The sequence below is a fragment of the Rhipicephalus sanguineus genome, chromosome 4 (genome assembly GCF_013339695.2).
Source record: "Rhipicephalus sanguineus isolate Rsan-2018 chromosome 4, BIME_Rsan_1.4, whole genome shotgun sequence".
In the NCBI taxonomy this organism is placed as follows: Eukaryota; Metazoa; Arthropoda; class Arachnida; order Ixodida; family Ixodidae; genus Rhipicephalus; species Rhipicephalus sanguineus.
The window spans coordinates 91,899,314-91,916,989 of record NC_051179.1 but is presented as its reverse complement, the minus strand read 5'-3'; positions in this window follow the sequence as shown (position 1 = coordinate 91,916,989).

Genomic DNA, 17,676 nt, shown 5'->3' with positions numbered 1-17,676 from the left:
ACACAGGTAGTAACTGCGTACGACCAAGGGTAAGTAAAGAAAAAGCACACAGACAAGGTAATAGTAGCCCGAGTGTTCTGAACGGTTCTCGAATCTTGTGTACACTAAACGCAAATTAACCAAGCTTCATCTCAGCCACAAGTCGGTCTGAGGTGCGCTGGGAAGTTACAGGAGTGCAGATGTTTGTGTAGAAAAGGAAACCGCTTTCGCTATTAAGGCATTCAGCTGCCCAACTATCATTCAAAAGCATTCTCGAAGGTAGCTTGTACACAGTGTGCCAGAGAATCGCCCAATTATTCCTGTGTATCATTTCATTGTCGCCCAGTCGGCGTATTTAGCGGAGCGGCAAGTTGCGCTCACCGCCTCACCGCCTTATAAGGAAGGTGGAGGACTGCACTGTCGTGAAGGCCATTGCTTAGTAGTGGATAAAGTGACACAATTCCGTCCTGCTTGCACTCTATTCTACCTGACGTCATGTTTATATCACCGGAGGCACAAACTTGGGGCGAAGGGAGTAAGCAGCAACATATTATGCACCTAATAATAAAACGCTGCTCCCGTTTGCAGGATTTTTTTCGTTCATCGAAAGTGACCTTTCAAAATTCGTACTGGGGCTTGACGCGGTTTAAAGGGACACTAAAGTAAAACATCGAACAGATTAGACAGATAAATTCTTTCATAATTGTGTTGTCATCAATTTCCTTCATAGTTTCACTATTATGAGAGGACATGAAGGTCAGTTTCATGATTGAATTTCGTGCTGAAACTTCATCATGGTGACGTCAATGTGACGTCACGAATTTCAGTAGTAGTAATGCGAAGACTTCCTGTTCCTTACATAAATTGGAAATTATTTTTGACGACGAACTATTCCGTAGGTCGCAGCAGATGACGTCGTAATCCATGACGTCACGTCGAAGTGGGGCCAGAATATCATGGTGGAGTCGCTACCTGTTCTTTCTCTCTTGCGCATTTTCTCGCTTACCCAGCTTCTCAGAGTAAGGGTACTACTTTCGGTATTTTGAAGTTGTCATTTACTAATACTAAAAAAAATTAGTGTAGCTTGCACAATGTCGGCTGCAACGTAAAAATAAAGCTCCGCCCACGAGGCTGCACTGCGCTTTTTTGCGTGCCTCCGCACTGTAAAACAACTAGTTCACAAACAAATCGGTGAGTTTGGTGATACTCAGACGATATGCATGCTGCATTGCCGCTGCGGAAACGATGGTACGCGATAAACACTCCGAGCGCCTACCGCTTCGGCATACTTCGAAACCAGCACAATCACCATCTCGAACTGCATTGGATGAAGACTGGCGAGAGTGACGCTAAGTACGTGCGAATAACAGTACGAAAGGTCTTCCTTTGGAAGAAACAAATAAAAGAAAATCCGGATTGCTGCTGCCGGTGCCCGGTTCCTCCCCACTCGTCTCAGCAAGACTCAATGTTGCAGTTTTCATTGGTTCTTCTTAACATTTACTTCATACAAAAGACCGGCCGCGATGAGCCACGCACTTTAAGCACATACAGCGGTGCATTTTACTTTTTATTATTAGGCTGTCACCGGCTATAGTGGAGCAAGGCTAGAGAAATAGCGGAGGTGATCGGCCCGTAGCAAATCCTTGCCTTTACGAGGTTATGCTTCGTTTTGCTGTGATCGCGGTGTTTAATATGCGAAAGGGTTGAAAGCTAGGCAAAGATAACGGTTGCCTTTTTACTACAGGCTGGTGATAGCAAGCAAAGACTGCTCGTCACATCAAGGAGGAACATGGCCCCAATCCTCATTGCCTTGCATGCGTTATCATGCAAGCCGTAATCAAACTTTGCAGCAAGATATTGCGAAGCACAGATATGCTTTAATTATTCGAAGTGGGAATGTATAGAAGCACCCCTGTCTCCAACTTTTCCATACAAATATGCCCGCTCGCTGCGGTCACTAAGACAATTAATCCAACCTTATTAATTAAGCGGCTGACAGCGATAGTTATTGTGTCGCTTTGTGTCCTCCTGAATGCATAACTTATCTACAAAGGTGGTTTTCACGTACTTCCCAGTGCTGAGTTTTAAAAAAGCTAATAAGCTCAATTTTGAACACCCGGTATATATTAACGCAGACAGGCTGCCCCCATTTAACAAAAGGTTGGTTTCGCCGCAAGCCTCAAGCGACGAATTTGATAGCAACAAATTCGAATGTCGTACTAGGTAACTCCTGTAGCGTGCAACGGTGTAACTCAACAAAATGCCGGCTTAAAGAAACATGACTGCACGTACCGCCTGCCGATACGTGAAAGATAACCGCGCCCGGCTGAGCGAAGCGCGGAGCCATTGCGGAGTGTAGCACAACCAACAGTGACAAAAACTCGCAACTTCATCTTCTCACTCGATGTATAGATACCCGCCTCCGAAAGCTTTCTGCACCTAACTTTGTTTTGCGCTGCCTCCGTGATCGGCCCATGTTTGACGAGCAATGTCACGTGATGACGCCATCACATGATGGCACGTGATGTCACGTCACCACGTGATTGCGAGTGTTGCATAACTCGTGTTTACGCCGCTTGCGCCGCCAACGCCGGCAGTCAATTTTCGTGTTTGAGAATGCGTGTCGCCTTCAAAATTAAATCCGAACGAAGGCGACAGTTGTGTGCAGCTGTACATTGAGCCTGACAACGATTTGGCGATCGCTTGAGCGGCAAGTGAATCCGGAGTACGGGTTATGTTGTGCTTTAAGCAGGGTGTCGGAACGGATTGTTTTTCGTTTCGGTTTTAGTTTCGTTCCTCCGCTAAAAGTTCCGTTCTGTTTCTGTTCCAAAACGAAAAAAAAATGTTCCGTAGTGGTTCGTAACGGTTTTTTATGCAAAAATTTGAAGTTAATGTAATCATGAAAAACATTGAATTTGTGATATAGTTACTTGCCCTCTTCTTAATTAAGAAAGTGGGACAGGGGTTTAACACGTTCTTTCCACGTTCTTCAGAGGAGTGGAAGAAACTGTACTAGCACAGACCAGTACCATACCCTTCAAAGTAATAAAATTTATTTTCTCAAAAGTCAATTACGACTTTTTAGCGGGCTGAATGCTTTGTGTCAAGGGAGTAGGTCACGATCTCAAAAGCAGCACGTCATTTAGTGCACTCTCTGTGCGAGACCGCTGATCTCGGCCGCTGAACAGCGGCCTTTCTAGAGCCCGTTCTATACTCTCTTGGGGAAACTAATAGACCCAGGCAGCACACAACGTCGGGCCGATATTGGTTTTACGACGGCTGTGCGCGGCCCCACCTCGGGCCAGCGTTGCCAGCCTGGCGCCGATATCGGCGGAGCCGTTGACTTTTGCCGGCAAAATTGGGCCGATTTTGTCGCCTTTCAGCCGATGTTGAGCCTCCACCGGCAATATTGGGCCAAGTTTTCCGGCGTTTTGCCGTACTTTCGCCGACATCGGCCGAGCCGATGGTTTTCACCGGCAACATCGGGCCGAGCATGCCGTCATTCTGCCGTGCGTCAGCTGACATCGGCGGAGCCGATGGCTTATCGACGATGTTGGAACTTTCTTGTCTCCCTTCAGACAGTTATACATGCCCTGTTGAGAACGTCCTCCTGCGTCGCGGCGCTCCAAAAGTCCTCGTCACCGACAGAGGTACGGCTTTTACGGCAGAGCTAACGCAAACCATCTTGAAATAGAGCCACACAAGTCACCGACGGACATCACCCGTAGGCGAATGGCCTCACCGAGCTGCTAAATGAAACCCTCGCCGACATGCTGGCAATGCACTGTACGTCGAACACATGACATGGGACGCCATAATATCTTCCGCACATTACCTGAAGTTAGCAAGGCAGTGTAAGAAACGGCGCACATATCACGCCGTTCAAAGTAGTTCACGGAGGCCCCACAACGACGCTGGACGCCGTGTTGCCGGCCGTCAGTGACGAGAATAACCTCGACGTTGCGCTCTACCTTCAGGCCGCCAAAGAAGCCCGGCAGCTCACCCGCCTAGGATACAATCGTAATGCAATAGGGCATTAGGCGCTTGAAAATTTGTAGCTTAAGCTGCAGAATGCCGCTGCATGAATTGCTGTACTAGCACAAATAACAAAGTTCAAATATTGTACCGTGCTAATGCCGCACGTACGACTCGGGGCGCGAAGTATCGCCGACTGAATAGCTTGCATTCTCTTATTAGTTTCTGCTATGACAATGACTAACAACTATCACTAGCACAGTCACTTTTCTACCAAAAAAGGTGGTCTTTAGAAGAATAACTGACTCAAATTAGATGGCCACTTCGTTGAACAGCTGTTCAACGCTATCAAAAAATGTTGAAACGTTATAACACATACCATTAACTTCATGGGCCAAATTCGAAGTACTTTTGTTTTGTAAATGTGTTTGCCACTAGTCGGCCGACTTGACTAATGTATCCAGCATCAAAATTCACCCAAACATTACCGCACGAATGCTTTTAGCGGAAGAAGTTTTATGTGAATACTAATTCTCTGCATAACTCGAGCCTGTCATCATAGTTATAGCGCTATATCCTTTCAGCCGCTCAATGTGTGGCGCGAGCGCTCATATACTGCACGGACAGTTTCCGATCTCTGTGTTTACACATATTTACTCACGCGCGTGTTTGGGTCAAGCGTAACAAGCGCATTTGCTTCAGTGATGTCACATAATTTTACTTTATGAAAATAGTAAAAAGCTCAGCAAGGCGTGTTGCTGAGCTAGTTGGTTCATTGCTTGAGAAAAATAGGTATGGTGCAAAAAAGACCGGACGAAGTGAAGACACGTTTTGTCGTTTGAATGTTTCCAAATCAACTAGCCCGCTGACCAACTTTAACGAACTGACAAACATGTGTTTGCCACGCGTTTGTCAGTTCGTATTTGCACTTCGTTGCCGTCCATTTTGTGACATACCATATCTTTTTCAAGTAAAAATCTCGCTCAACGATTGCTTCCCACGTGCTTTCAGAAACAGTCGCATAAATTTATTATTATGGCACACGAAATACGATTAAAAATGCGGCTCCAACGTGGTGTACGTTTTCATGTAGCGACATGTGGCAACAAGTGATGCATCGAAAATTCGACGAACGCCTTTCTCAAACGGCATGCCCATAGACATGCTGGGGGGATCGCACACCATTGTGGTAGGCTGAGCCGTGCTTTCAAGAAGGGAGAATTCGACTTTTTTTTCCGTCTTCTTCGACCTTCTACTCCCCCCCCCCCAACCTCCCTCCCTTCCCCTCGTTCAGCGTCATTGTCGCGAAACTCGCTTGACCAGGCAGGGTAGGGTGGCCGTCCCGACGGAGGGACAATCGTAGCTGCGGGAGCAGGTTTTTTTCACTCCGACCAGCAGAATTCTTCAAGTGCGGTGTGCGGACATGTTTGGTGGAAACTCAAAAGTGTGCACGAGACGGATACGCGGCAGGATTCCGGCATTGTTTTCGGCAGAGATCACCGCAGCGAGAAACCAGTGGCCCCTGCTTCCATGTTGTACTCGCTCACCTCATAAGGCCACGTGTTCACTACTGTTACGTGTCATCAGATTTTTGTTCTCTTCTTATCGCCTATTTTCTATTGACCATCGTGTTTTGTGTATTCTGATATGGTGCGCTTGCATTTTTTATTCCCTCGTGTTTTTAGCGATCCAACGGGCACACGTGAGTGGTTTTTATGCACGATTCCTTTCTGTTACAATCTTACCTTTAGATTAGGAATGCGTGCGTGTCTATGTTGTTTAGATTTAGAGTTCATGGGATCCTGTGGTACCGCTCGCAATGTTTTTCGCGTCGCGTGCAGCAGTTTATCCATCTTTTTGTCCCTTAAGTTATCACTGAAAAATTGCAATTTCCGCTCATAGGATAACGCTAATTTAATTGCCACTCATGTGTTGCGAATGCCTACCGTTCCTTGGTGAATTTAATAAAGGTCGGGGGGGGGGGGGGTGCTCCTCTGCTCCTAATTAGCTCACACGTTGCACAATCTTCTAGTCTAGTTGCCACTCTTAAGGCAAGCCGCCTAACATTATCTTTCTTTTCTTCGGGCCCGTCTTTAATCCTACTTTGATGCTGCTTTCGTTTACATCTCCAGAATTTTTTTCGTGATTCGGCACCGTCGTTATTGAAAAGCGCGATATCGTCCGCAACACGCAAGTAGCTAAGATATTCTTCGTTAATCCTTATTCCTATTTTTGCGCGTTCTAGTTCTTTCAATATTCATAGTGAATGTACCGCGCATAACGTTGATGAGATTGTATCTCTTCGCATAGGCGTGCTCACAGTGGGGCAGGGGGGCGGCCGGCTCCCGTAGTCACCTAAGAGGTGGGCGCAAGTTCTGCCAAACACAATGACTTAATAGGGAGGGGGGGGGCGCCGCGATTAACCTTCGCCCCCCCCCCCTCTGAAGGGGAACCCTGCTCACGCCTATGGTTTTGCGCCTGACCCCATTCTCGATTAGGATTGTCCTGCTTTTTTTGAGGAATACGGTACCTGTGGGGTTGTTTTAGATGTTGGCTACGGTATCTATAAATGTTTAGATATTCCTTTATGGCATAATTATTCCGGAACTGCTGGCGTGTGCTCATACCTGTGAATAAATTTGTGTTTATCACCTTGCAAATGTGTTGCTCCTTAATTTCTGAGACGCATGCGTAGTTGGTGCAGCATACCTTTCATCAATTTAGTTGTGTTGAGACAATATTGACTTTCGTTCTCGGCCTTGCACGGTTCGACAGAATTGTGGGTCTTAATCGCACACTAAGACATCAGTGGAGCAGTCGTTCTAATTAGGCAGCATTTTTCGAATATGGCACCAATGGTAGTCGATGAATGTCGTTGGGCCGCGAATAGTCTATTTTAGCGCTGCTGATTTACAGTAGAGTAACCACAGTAATACCGAGCTGCCGTGGCCGGCACGCAGCCATGTTACTTCATAACACGTGTATCAGCCTGCTTGATCAAGTTACTTTGCGCATCGAGCAACTACCGCCGGTGTCCCCATATAAACTAGGTGCAGACCACGACGGTACAGTACTACCGTACTTAACGCGTGGTATGCCACCACTGCTAAAACATAATAATGGGTGTAAACGGTCACACGGCGGCTACCCGACGTCGGCGGGGCCGACACCACGCCAGCATCGGCTAGCATACATAGGCCCAATGACGGCTTGCCATCAGCTGAATAACGGCATGCCCGTCTCGGACCGACGCTGGCTAGCCCACGTCGGCCCAACGGCGGCTAACCCACGTCGGCCCGAAGCCGGCAAGCCCGCATCGGCCCAACGGCGGCTAGCCAACGTCGGGCCGATGCGGGTGAAAGTAGCGCGAGCGTGATTTGCCGACGTGGGGCCAATATTGCTGCCGTCATTTGCCGACGTTGGGCCAAGATCGGTCCAATGGTGGCGTGCTGCCTGGGGAAGTACACATGCAAAGTACCCACTACGCCATAAATCATAATTTTCTGTAGTAGCGAAGCACCCACTATGCCAATTTTCCTCATTCGGAGAATCGGGGTACCTGCTACACATCTCTGAGGCATTGTGTGCACTTTATGATGTGGCTAATGACGATGAAGAACTATTGCTGAGCCCTTTGTAACGGGTTCAAAGCATTCAACGACTGACTCCTTGAGTAAATCGCATTGTGTGACGCCAGGTTGTTATTTTACTCTTCTGCCACGCTATATAACATATGTTAACACGATTCCTTGGCCGACATGACGCATTTATAGAGTATTTTTGCGGAGAAGTTATAAGCACCAGCGTGACGCTGTGGTGGAATGCTCGACTGCCACGCACAGGCCGCGGGTTAAAATCCCATCTGATCCTAGAAATTTGCTTCTCATTGCATTTTTCTTATTTCACGAGATAGCGGTTACGGACACCGGCGGCGGCGGACAACTATGGCGCCAAAATCGGCTGTTGTGAACTCATAACTGCTTTCGCTGTAACAAACTTCGGTGCCGACCATGCCCTCTCCACGCTGGGCTGCGTGACAGGCGCGCAAAAGTCCACTTGCGGTCATATAAACATCTCTGGTTGCCACTATTTTCGTTTTTCGCAGAATTTCAATATATGTTTGCTTTGCAATTCCTGCCTGATGTACGCGCTAATACTGTACTCTGAGATGTGCATAATTGCTGACGTTGCATGGCCTCAATTGTTCCTGATTGCAAAGTCTTCTCGTAACCGAAAAACGATTTAAAAAATTTCGGTTTCACTCCGGAACGAAATAATAGATAAAGTTTTGGTTGCGTTTTCGTTGTGGTCAAATATCGTTTCTTTGTATTTAGTTTTTGGTATTCGTTCCGTTCCGACACCCTGGCTCTAAGGGAAGCCCACATCACTCTATAGGAGTATGAAGGAAGAGAATTTTTGAGGGCTCGTTTCTTTGCTTGACACAGCCTGAAAACCAGCAGAAAATGAAGCCAACTCTCTAACGCAAAAGGGTCTCAATAGGATGCGTGGTTCGTCTCTTTGGGAGCAAATGGGGCTTCCACAACTATTAATCACTTTCAGGACTGACAGCGCCGGGTCTTACCGTTAGTCCCCAAGCAGCTGTTAGTCCCCACAGATACCTCAGTGGACTAACATTTAGTTCTTACGTATGCACCTTACCGGGCGACCATTAGTCCCCGCATTTGCACCTCGCTGTACGAATGGTCAGTACACTCAAATGCTCCATTCGGATGAACTTTTTATCCCCAGTTCAAATTTTCTGTCAATCCCCAGGGACGACGTTCTGCAGTTGCTATCCGCAAGGCTTAATACTTTTCTCGCGTGTTCTTTTTCTGCAGTGAGCGACAAATGGCGCCGAAAAGAACACGCGAAAAAATATTGTCATGCGTGTATCACTGCTTTCGCAGTCAATGCGACAGCGAAAAAGAAAAGTGAGACAATGAAACCTTTTTGAAGTTCCTGCTTTCTTTCATTTAATTCACTGCAAAATGTCCAGTACAGGTCCAGCCGTGTTGTCATATCTCGTACGGTCTTTTTTGTGAAGCTGCTCCAACAGAAGCGATAGATGACTGGTATTGCACGTGCCAGCACACGTTGTGGAAAACGGCTTCATCCTGCAAAGCACAAAACGATTGCAAATAGTTAGTCACACGTGACGGAGAGGATGAAAACGCACGCACATGGCAAATACGCGCAAGGTGGAATAAAAACACGCGTCCAAATTATGCCATAGAAATAATTTCACCGTTATGTTATACATCATGAAAGGCACATTTCTTGCCATATGGCGCAACAGCTCAAGTGCGGCAGCCGCAGCCATCATGCCGAGTCGCCGCCAACGAGTCGGCGAGTTTTCTGCGCATCGTCATACAGCTCCAGCAAGCCCGTCAGCCGCCGCTGCCGCCAGCGAGTCTCGAGTAGAAGAGCGAGCGAGCGCGGTGCCGCCGCCACGAACGGCGCCGGGCTCCTTGCGAGCCCGGCGCCGATCGTAACTGCGTCCAATTTCCACGAAGTTCCTCGAGAGAGCGGCAGTTCAGCGAGCGAAATAAAGAAAGAGGGGCTGCCGCCCCTAACGGCGGTGAACTGCTTGCGAGAGAGTGTCGAGGAAGCTGACGGTAATGGCGACCAATTTCCACCGAGTTGCGAAGCGCAGCTAAAGTCGACTAGCTAAAGCACCCGTCAACCCATGCCGGTGCATTTCAAGCGCACGACATACAATCGAGCTCGCGGCCGGCGACAGCAATGCGTTTTGGACGAGTCGTAGAACATCGGTGAGGCGTTTGTTCAATACCGCGAGCCCACAGCTCATCACAGCTGCGAACACTCGATGAGCGAGCGTCCGAATGGCCGATGGCAATAGCGGCTAATTTCCAGGCGGTCACAAAGCACAGGCGAGCTGTGGCCCGAGCCGGGCCTCGCGGTACATTATACAACACGATGGAGTCCGTTACCGGCAATTGAGATCAGTTTCGCGCGCGTGATAGGTACGACAGAATAAAGAGCGATCACTTACTTTGAAAGATGCCAGCGCCGATTTGTGCCCAGAGTCGGACTGAAATCATCGATCCCATAGGCCTACTGTCTTCTCGGCCGCCATTTCCAGCCGGTGGCGACGCAGTGCAGTGACTATATTAGGAAGGTATAGGGAAAGTTGATTGTACAGTTTTAACTGTATCGTAATCATTGTGAAATAGATGCGAAGATAGTTAAGTGGACGAAAAGACAACTTGCCGCTGGCAGAGACCGAACCTGCGACCTTTGGATTGCGTGCCTGATGCGCTGTAGCCCAACTGAGCTTAGCGGCGGTGGTCCCCTCGTACACGTATCGGGTATTCAGGTGCTAACTTTAAGAGGATTAGCACCTATAGGAGTATAAGACTCGGAACTTAAAAAAGACTGGCAGCGCGAAAGGTGGTAAAGCGAAAGGTAATGAACGCGTTCAATGAAACATTGCCAGGCAGTGATACTAACGTTGCGCACTCGTTTCAGGGGCGCCTATGCGATGAACCTGGCCATGTTCAAGTTCATGTTAAAGATGTCCCTGTTCGCGGACGAAGAGGATCCGGATCTAGCGCCTTTTTTCGCTTTTGCCAACAAGTACGAGTTTGGGTCGAAGGTTTTGCCCGTGAAGGTGTACCGCTGCGGCACATTCATTGAGAACTACCTGAGGCCTGTGATGATGCATTTTGTGAAGGTGTACGACAACGATCGACTTGGTGCCATCTCAACACAGGCACGTACTTATTCACTTCTAAGGGAGATGGAAACGAAGGGATATTAGCAAAACGCGATGACTGCATGCACGCTTTAAAGGGACACTAAAGAGCAAAACGATTTTTCTCGTATTAGTAAACTAATCTTTCACGATACCAAAAACACCACGATTGCAACGAGAAGACGTTTAGTAAGCGAGAAGTCACGCAAAAATAAAATGTGGGTGGCGACGCCACCATGAAGTTTCCGCACCATTCGCCGTGACTTCACATATTTTGACGGCGCCTACTAGGGTCTACGTAGTTCCTAAACGGTAAAAATGAAGTACACTGCCTCTGAGGGGGCAGTAGAGATAGCATACCAAGTTTGAGGAGTTTCGTTGAGCCAATGGCGCCAAAATACAATACACTTTGAAATCCACGATGTCAGGCATGGAGATTGTGGCGCGAAATTTAAAACTGAAAATTTGAACTTCATTTCCTTCTTTATTATTAAATATATGATGGTGAAATCAACTACATTATAGTTCTCAAAGCACAATTTATCAATCTAAACCACTTCATTGTCTGAGGGGGCCATAGAGTTAGCATACCAAGTTTGAGGAAATTTCGTTGAGCCAATGGTGCCAAAATACAATAAATACCCATTGAAATCCATGACGTCAGGCGTGGAGATTTGGCGCGCAATTTAAAAATGAAACTTTGAACTTCATTTTCTTCTTGATTAATACACCTATGACGGTGAAATTAAGGACATTATAGTTCTCAAAGTACAATTTGTCAATCTAAACCGATTCATTGTATCTTTAATGTCCCTTTAAAGTGCGCTATATGTACATATGCTTTAAGTTTGCGTTCATATGTAAGCAAAGGTTTTCTTCGTGTATGCTCAAAATATCCCATACTGCACCTTTTTATATTTTGCGCTTATAACACCCACCTTGCACCTCCTCCTTTTCATGACGAGACCAGCATTAGGTCTGTCCTAAACTGAAACAACGTGGGAAATACAAAGCGTTCTGTCCGCTTTGTTGTTCATCGCCACTACGAATAAGCCACAACATGTCACAGTTGGCATTGGTTCTTCAAGGATCGTTCTTCGCAACCGATTGGCAAAAAATGTCGCCATCGTCATTCCTTAGGTTCGCGCATTCTTTAAGATTTGACTGCACTACACTCATGCACTTGTGTACCAACGCAGTTTTCCAAAAAGATGGCTTATGTGAAACCACCTGTTCAACATGTACGCTGTTACTGAAGTATCTTCCTGGTATTCGATGGAGGAAATACGCTTCTTATTTCGCGCACACCAAAAAAAAAAAAAAAATCAGTGTCGCTGCAACGGCGAAGCAACGAATGCGATAGCAACAAATTAGAACGTAACGCGAAGAACGGAAAGCAGCTCAAAATTTCCACCGCGTCGCTCAAGCGCAAATGACGCACGAAAAGAACACACACAGGGCGAGCGTCAACTATCACAGTTGTTACTTATTTCTGTTTGAACAGCGTGTTCGTTTCGCAAACGCGGCCGATGCAGCGAGCGAATTGACCTTCGTGCTCTGTATCTTCAGCGCGGACATCTCGGTGAAAGCACAAGACATACAACGCCCCCCTCCTCCCTCCACGAAATAAGCGCGCACGCAGGCGACCATGCCCTGTAGGGTGAAGTGCACGGAGGAGGGCGTGCGCGCAACGCTACGAGCGGGATAATGACCTTTAAAGTGCGCCCCTCGCGCACTTCGCGCCATCTCGCTGGTGAGCAAGAAAGCACGCTGAAATATATGTTATAGTGTATATAAATAACTCGAAGAATGGTGTATATAAATAGCTCGCCTTTAGCATGCTGAAAGGCGGTACTCTTCGTTACCTAGCCACCTAACGCCGCGCGCTGCGGAGCGAGAGGTCGCCTGTTCGATTCCGCGCGTCGAAAAGTATTTTTGGATTATTTTTCTTTGTGGCTTTTACATACACACACACACACACACACACACACACAGACACACACACACATACACACATATATATATATATAATATACGGCGACGCCGGCGGCAAAAACCAGCCGCGAGTGTCCATATAATTGCTATCGCAATAAAGTATTATTTGCCCTACCTACTCGGGTACAGATAGGTATGGGTAGCGCCGGTACACAGCTGATGGTTTGTGGGTTGGTACGTACAGCGTGTGTACCAGTGGCGCACCGACGGGGGAGGAGTGGTTCGGTGGCTGCAACCTCCCCTGACGCCGACCTAACCTCCCCCCGTAACTGCCCCGCTGTCCTCACCGGAACTACAAAGTTCATTTCATATGCAGAGGTGGCTTGAGGCCGACTTTTCCTGATTGGCTCTCGAAATGTGTTGTATTCACTAGTGTACTCCTAAACTGAAAGAGCGCAAACCGCAAGCTCTATGACTCTGCGTTCACTTCCAGGGTAGGAGCTTTTGAAGGAAAAAGATGCTTTCACGGGTGTCTAACCCCCTTTTTCTTTTCTTGTCCCTTTGATTACTACATTACAGTACTGAGATGTCTCGGAATCTTCGAAACAATTTGATTCTCAGAGAAAGTCAAACAGGGGAAGTGTACAGTTATGTGCTCCGTGACTTGGCCAGAGGCTTCGGTGCACAGTGCATGTGACATCAAGATGTCTTACACATAGCAGCTCATGCAGCTGTGTAGACAGTGTTACATACAGGTATGCCCAGAACAATAGCTCATCATCATCATCATCATCATCAGCCTGTCTACGCCCACTGCAGGGCAAAGGCCTCTCGCATGTTCCGCCAATCAACCCGGTCCTGTGCTCTCTGCTGCCACGTTATACCTACAAACTTCTTAATCTCATCTACCCACCTAATTTTCTGTCTCCCCCTCACGCGTTTGCCATCTCTTGGAATCCAGTCAGTTACCCTTAATGACCACAGGTTATCCTGCCGACGTGCTATGTGCCCGGCCCATATCCGTTTCTTCTTGATTTCAACTATGATGTCCTGAACCCCCGTTTGTTCCCTGACCCACTCTGCTCTCTTCCTGTCTCTTAAAGGGGCCCTGCAACACTTTTCGAGCATGCTCAAAAAGCGCTGCCGATCGGTAGACGAGGCTCCCGAGAACACGCGAGCCAAATATTATAGCGATGCGCACGGCCTGGAATTTACAATAAATTCTCAAAGTCAGCTGAAAATCGCTCCCTCTTCTCTCGACAAATGATGTATTAGTCCGCAAAATATGACGCGATTGTCGGCAGTTCCACCATTGGCTGATGTTATAATCACGATAACACCCTCATTATTACTTTCGTTGTTAATTTTGAGTTCAATAAGTAGATAATATGTATGTTTATATTATGTTATCGCGTTAAAAACACCGAACAAACATTAATATTAGCACTTCCGGTCTCACCGACAGCTCGTCTGCTCGTAGTAGCGTGGTTCTGTTTTCTTCGCCATGCGCAGTACCGAAAACGTGAATATTTCTGTGCTTTTGACCATCGCCGGTTGCCGTTGAGAGTGGCAGCCGTTCGAGTGTTGCCTCGTCAGCTGAGAACTGCATCGTCGCCACGTTCTCACGACCGACCGAGGCACGGGCGCAGCGTGTCTCCGATAACAATGCTGGCGTCCGGTAATGGCAGCGCTTCGGGGTCGCCTGCCGTCTTACGAGGCGGTGTATCGGAGTATGGGCCGAAACCGATCTCAGCTGTCATTCGTTCCAAACGAGCGCGCAGGTTTGCTTCCATGGTTGGCAGAGCGATGAAAACACTACGGCGTTCGAGGTGCACACCCAACATTACCAAACCGACGCGCAGTTTTCAAGCACGCGCGATACACAGTGCGATCGATTCCGCTCGACGAGAACGACGCAAGCCGACCGGAAGTGGCGGCACAGACCACGTGGTTGCGCCCAGACGTCAGAGAGAAAAAAATGAAGAAAAAAACTCCGCCGGCGCTCTTGGGCGGAGCCTCGCTCCTCTGCGCTCCCTCCGTCGACTCGCTGCCTAGCTTTCTGCGCGCTGAGCGGCGTTGAGTTGAGGGAGAAAGCTGCGGAACGTGATCTCTATAATTTGGTAACACCATTTAGACTTGACGGATTCGAAAAATTTTTGCGGCATATGACTCGTGAAGAGTCATACGTCAATAATGAGACTATTCCAATATAACTAAGAAAGGTGTTGCAGGGCCCCTTTAAGGTTACACCTATCATTTTCCTTTCCATCGCTCGCTGCGTCGTCCTCAGTTTAAGTTGAACCCTCTTTGTAAGTCTCCAGGTTTCTGCTCCGTAGGTAAGTACCGGTAAGATGCAGCTGTTATATACCTTCCTCTTGAGGGATAGTGGTAGATTACCATTCATGATTAGATAATGCTTGCCGAATGAGCCCCATCCCATCCTTATTCTTCTAGTTATTTCACTCTCATGGTTCGGCTCCGCGGTTACTACCTGTCCTAAGTAGACGTACTCCTTTACAACTTCCAGTGTCTCGCAGCCTATCGCAAAGCGCTGTTCTCTGCCAAGATTGTTCCACATTACTTTAGTTTTATGCATATTAATTTTCAGACCCACTCTTCTACTTTCCGTATCCAGTTCAGTAATCATGAGCTGTAATTCGTCTCCCGCGTTACTCATCAATGCAATGTCATCAGCGAATCGCAGGTTACTGAGATACTCTCCATTAACTCTTATCCCTAATTCTTCCCAATCTAGGGCCCTGAAAACCTCCTGTAAACACGCGGTGAATAACATTGGAGAGATCGTGTCTCCCTGCCGTACGCCCTTCTTTATTGGGATTCTGTCGCTTTCTTCATGGAGGACTATAGTGGCTGTGGATCCGCTGTAGATTTCTTCCATTATCTTTATATAGGCTTCGTCGATGCCCTGATTCCGCAGTGCCTGCATGACTGCTGATGTCTCCACCGAATCAAATGCCTTCTCGTAAACTATGAAGGCTATGTATAGGGGTTGGTTGTATTCCGCGCATTTCTCTATCACCTGATTCATAGTATGAATATGGTCTATTGTTGAGAAGCCTGTACGAAATTCTGCCTGGTCCCTTGGTTGATTGAACTCTAATGTCGTATTAATTCTGTTCGCAATTACTTTTGTAAATAGCTTGTAGACAACGGACAGTAAGTTTATGGGCCTGTAATTTTTCAGGTCCTTGACGTCCCCTTTCTTATGGATCAAGATGATGTTGGAATTCTTCCAAGATTCTGGTATCCTCCCCGTCGAGAGACACTTCGTATGCAGGGTGGCCAGTTTTTCAAACATAATCTCTCCACCGTCTTTCAGCAGGTCTGATGTTACCTGATCCTGACCAGCTGCTTTGCCTCTTTGCATTCCCTTTAGGGCGTTCTTTACTTCTCCTGTCAATGCTGGTGGGATGTCAGATTCCTCTGCGCTATTACTGCTTTTTACGTTATCATCCTGACTGTCTTGGCTGCTGTACAGATCTCTGTAGAACTCTCCCGCTACCTCAACTATTCTATCCATATTGGTTGTGACCTTGCCTTCCTTGTCCCTTAATGCATACATCTGATTTTTGCCTATGCACAGTTTTGTCTTCATAACTTTGAGGCTTCTTCCGTTCTTTAGAGCATCTTTAATTCTCTCCATATTATACTTTCTTATGTCGGCTACTTTACGCCTATTGATTAACTTCGAAAGCTCCGCCAGCTCTATTTTGTCTGTTGCATTTGAGGCTTTCATAGCTTGACGTTTCTTAATGAGGTTTTTCGTCTCTTGGGATAGCTTACCAGTGTCCTGTCTAGCGACTGTACCCCCGACTTCCACTGCACACTCCTTAATAATTCTATTGAGATTATCATTTATTGCGTCAACGCTAAGGTCGGTTTCCTCGGTTAAAGCCGCGTACCTATTCTCAAGTGAAACTCTGAATTCCTGTACTTTCCCTCTCAGAGCTAGTTCATTAATCGGCTTCTTGCGTATCAGTTTCTGCCGTTCCTTCCTCACGTCTAGTTGAATTCTAGATCTTACCATTCTATGGTCACTGCATCGGATCTTGTTAACTACTTCCACATCCTGTACAATGCTCGGGTGGCCGCACATTATGAAGTCTATTTCATTTTTAGTTTCGCCATTAGGACTCCTCCTCGTCCACTTACGACTAGCCCGTTTTCTGTAGAAGGTGTTCAAGATGCGTAAATTATTGCGTTCTGCAAACTCTACTAGTAACTCCCCTCTGGCGTTTCTAGAGCCGATGCCATATTCCCCAACTGCATGATCTCCAGCCTGCTTCTTGCCTACCTTTGCATTAAAGTCGCCCATCAGTACAGTATACTGTGTCTTTACCTTACTCATTGCTGATTCTACGTCTTCGTAGAAGCGTTCAACCAGTTGATCATCATGGCTGGATGTAGGCGCGTAGGCCTGTACCACCTTCATTTTGTACCTCTTATTAAACTTAATTACGATACATATCACCCTCTCATTATTGCTATAGTATTCTTCTATATTGCTATAGTATTCTTCTATATAGCATTCTTCTATATAGTATTCTTCTATATTCTTCTATATTCTAGTTCATAGTGTTGTTTAACATTTACAACTTTGTTGTCAGGTACACACAGACAATCTAATGCACTGATTTGCATATATATATATATACGACTTGCAATAGTGCAATTAATTTTTAATTCATTCATTAAATTGTTGGCCATATTTAATGGCACACGGCTATGCAAGTGATCAGAAGGCACTTAACGACACCCTTGCAGTTGTCAGTAATTGGTGCACTACTTCAAAAATGAAAATAAATAAGACCAAAACTGTCGCGCTACGCATCACGAATAAGAGTAAACACGCCCTAGTCTACAATTATACTATAGGCTCTACCCCCTTCTCTACAGTTGGCGCCATAAAGTATTTAGGTGTGACCGTAACAGGTAATTTAAAATGGAGTAGCCATATAGAAAAAAATGTTCTCAGCAGCGGAAAAGAAACTGGTATTTACGACACAAAGTGAAGCTCGCTACGACGCCGGTTAAGCTAACAGCGTATCTCA